A 2,461-nucleotide genomic window follows, 5' to 3' on the forward strand; every position below is an offset into this window, starting at 1 on the left:
TCCTGCAGATGACCAAGAACCAGTGTTGCCGAAGACTGCACATGTCTAGGGAACTGGTCGGCCACATCTGCCAGCTATTGCAGGATTTGGCACCATGGGAACATGGAGGGCATCCACTGCCAGTGACCATGAAAGTGACAATGGTGCTCAATTTCTACACCAGTGGCTCCTTTCAGGGCCCCACAGGTGACCTCTGTGGGATATCACAAGCCTCCATCCACAAATGCATCCATGAGGTCATGGATGCCATCTTCACAAGGGCACACAACATTGTGCACTTTGCTTAGGACCAGGTGAGACAGGGTGCAAGAGCGATTGGATTTGCCCAGACCTTGGGTTTCCCACAGGTGCAGGGTGCCATCGACTGCACTCAAGTGGTGCTCAAATCTCCATCGTAACACGCGGTCAACTATGTCAACCACAAGGGGTTCCATTCGCTGAATGTGCATCTGGTGTGCGACCACCAGAGATGCTTCCTGCAGGCCTGCGTATGGTTTCCAAGGAGTGTACATGACTCAGTTGGTCACAGATCCCTGAAGTCTTCCAGGGTCTAGAGAGGCTGCAGGGATGGCTTCTCGGGGACAAGGGCTCCCTGCAGAGGACGTGGCTGATGACACCCATGCTGCGGGCTCAGACTGCAGCAAAGCAATGGTATAATGAGGCTCATGCTGCAACTCACAAGTTGGTGGAACAGCCCATCAGGATGCTGAAAATGAGGTGTCGGTGCCTGGACTGGTGGAGCCCTGTAATAAAGTCCAAAGAAGGTGTCACGCATCATCGCCTGCTGCGCCCTTTACAACCTGGTGCGGCAATGGGGAGAGGAGCTGGCTGAGGAGGAGAAGCAGGAGATAGAGGTCTCTTCTGATGAGGAGGATGTCAACAGTGATGAGGGTGAGGTGGTCTTCGCATTGGCCAGATGAGGCAGGCTCGCTCAGGAGGCCCTCATAGCTGCAAGACTTGTGGAGGATGATGACACTCAGTGAGGAGATGGCAATGACAAGCACCATGGAGGTGCAAGCTTCAGTAATGTGTCCAGGGAGTGTGAGGCCAGGTCATCCCTTTGCTCTGAAAGCTGCACAAAGCACAGAGAAGAGGCCCTGGACTGAGACACCTGCCTTTATCCTGTGCAGAAAGGTTTCACATCTGAGTGACAAGAACACTGCTCATTAGAACAAGGAGCCAAAGGAAGGGAATTTATTGAAAATAGTGTGCATTATGTACAAGCATTTAACACCCGTGCCCAGGCTGTGCAACAATATCTTCTCTGGTTTCTCTTCAGATCGTATAAATCTTTGGCCTTCTACTAAAGATTTCCGTGGAGAGGAGCACTCAGAGTTTAAATTAATTTTTTGTGACCCTGCTTTAGCGGGACACCCAGTGCAGAGGGGGGCCGGGAGAGAGGAGGACCTCCTCCTGGGCCTGGCCAAGTTGGCCATTAATAGGTCCAGGCAGCGGGCGATCGAGGGGGGTCGTCCGACCCAACTGTCTGCCCCTCTTCCATGGCTACATTCACGGCCGGGTGTCCCTGTTGAGGGAGCACGTGGTGTCTGCGGCACCATTGAGGCCTTCTGTGCTCGGTAGGCACCGCGAGGACTGGGGTGCTGTATAGACCCTTTTGATCACATTTTGATTTAATGTTGGTAAGTTTCCTTTAAATCTTGTCATTGTTTTTGCAGTTTCCCTTAAGGGGCTGCTTTTTACTCTGTCCCTGTTTTGTTAATTTAGTTTATTTGGTTGACTCAAAAGAGTTACATCTTCTTAATCTCCCTAACCCTACCGCTAGGTTTTGGTGTTCTCCAGACATCTGCTTAGGAGGTGGAGGCAGCCTGCTATGCCCTGTCTGTGCTGACCTTTATGGGTGTCCTCTGGAGAGTCGGGACCTGGAGGGCCCTGGTCTGCTTTTGGGGACCTGCTCCTCGACCTGTGGAGATGGAGCTGCTTAGGTCACATGAAGAGGGGATTTGGATTGCTGGACAATGGTCACCTGGGTGGATGACCCCGGGGCATGCACCCCAGGGTGTGCACCTGCTGGTCCTCCTCCCTATGGGTGCTCAAAGGTCCTTCGCTGAGTCCTTGAGAAGAAGGGGTAGCTGGAGTGAGATTGAGCTGCCTCGCAACCCTCTCGTATATACACTGTTGGAGGGCAACTATGGCAATAACGATGGAGTTGAGCACGTGCAGGAGCAGCGTCCTGGACCAAGGTCTCCATGGCAGCTGCCATCCTACCAGTGTTGACCTTGGTGTATTGTCATGCCAGCGTTATCACCTCAGCCTGCAGATGGACGGGCTCCTCCATCATGCCTTGCAATCTGAGGAGTGCAGCGGACATTCCTTCCTGATGTTCCCCAGCTTTCCTTTGCAGCTGCAGCAACTGTGACATGACTGAGTCCAGAGGCTCGTCATTGGACTAGGACTCAGCAAATTTCTGGCCTCCAGCAGTCCTTCGAGTGCCGGACACCTG

At 53.1% G+C, this 2,461-nt stretch overlaps 1 non-coding gene across 1 annotated transcript; it reads left to right on the forward strand.

Annotated features, from left to right (window-relative positions):
• The first annotated feature begins 1,259 nt into the window (after positions 1–1,259).
• LOC144683129 (U5 spliceosomal RNA) lies at positions 1,260–1,372 on the forward strand. The gene has a single exon (XR_013577178.1). It is a non-coding gene; the product is annotated as a U5 spliceosomal RNA (small nuclear RNA).
• Positions 1,373–2,461: the final 1,089 nt, after the last annotated feature.

This window comes from Cetorhinus maximus, chromosome 7 (assembly GCF_964194155.1).
Source record: "Cetorhinus maximus chromosome 7, sCetMax3.hap1.1, whole genome shotgun sequence".
Lineage (NCBI taxonomy): Eukaryota > Metazoa > Chordata > Chondrichthyes > Lamniformes > Cetorhinidae > Cetorhinus > Cetorhinus maximus.